Consider the following 979-nt stretch of genomic DNA (forward strand, 5'->3'; position numbering starts at 1 on the left):
CTCCACTTTCCATGCACAAACACCTCAGTGTGCACCCCCCCCATGCACAGCGCGCATCCCCCGTGTCGTGCACACTCATTCCGTACCGAGTGGACACTCCACAGCACCGTGCACACTCTCACCCCACAGTCCATGCACTCACGCCTGCCCTGCATCCTCACTCCCCCCGTGCCCTGTGCATCCCCCCCCGTGCCGCACCCACTCCCCCTACTCACGAATGCCACGCACAACCCCCACCCCACGCACACCCACCCCGCCACGCGCACCCACCCGCCCCCTGCGCGCTCACCGGCACTTTTTGCACACTCACTCGTGCACGCTCACCCCGCAGCCGATACCTTCGCCCCGAAACCACGCTGTGCACACGCTCCCGCACCCCGTGCCCCCTCCCCGCTCTCCGTGCGCTCCCCCCGCCGCAGGCTGCGCGCACTGCCCCGGGATCCCCATCACCCCGCGCCGCGCACACTCTCCCCACGCCACGCGCGCTCCCCGTGCCCCCTCGCCGCGCTCCATCCCCACGCCCCCCACTGCCCCCGCACCCCTTCCCCGCGCCCCCCACTCCCTCCCACGCCCCCCCCCCCTCCCCGCCGTTCCCACGCCGCGCACCCTGCCCGGCTCCCGAGCGCTCCCCCGCCGCCCGTGCCCGCTCCCCACGCCCGCCGCTCGCCCCCCCCGGCCGCTCCCTCCCCGGCAGCCTGCGTGCGACACGCCGCCTCCCCGCCCCGCTGCCACCCTCTGCCCCGTCCTTCCCCCGCGGGCTCCTGTCTGGACGTGTCGGGACTCGGGCTCCGGGCGCTGAGTAATGCTCGGCGCAGCGCGATCCCAGCCAGAGCCGCCGCCGCCGCCGCTCCGCGCCCAGCGCTCCCGGGGCGCTCCGGCCGCGACCCTGCCCGCTCCGCCGGCCACCCGGCGACACCGGCGGGGGGCGGCGGGGGGGCCGCGGCTCCCCCATGTCCCGCGGGGCCCGGGGGAGCCGCAG

The sequence above is a fragment of the Oxyura jamaicensis genome, chromosome 7 (genome assembly GCF_011077185.1).
Source record: "Oxyura jamaicensis isolate SHBP4307 breed ruddy duck chromosome 7, BPBGC_Ojam_1.0, whole genome shotgun sequence".
Classification (NCBI taxonomy): Eukaryota; Metazoa; Chordata; class Aves; order Anseriformes; family Anatidae; genus Oxyura; species Oxyura jamaicensis.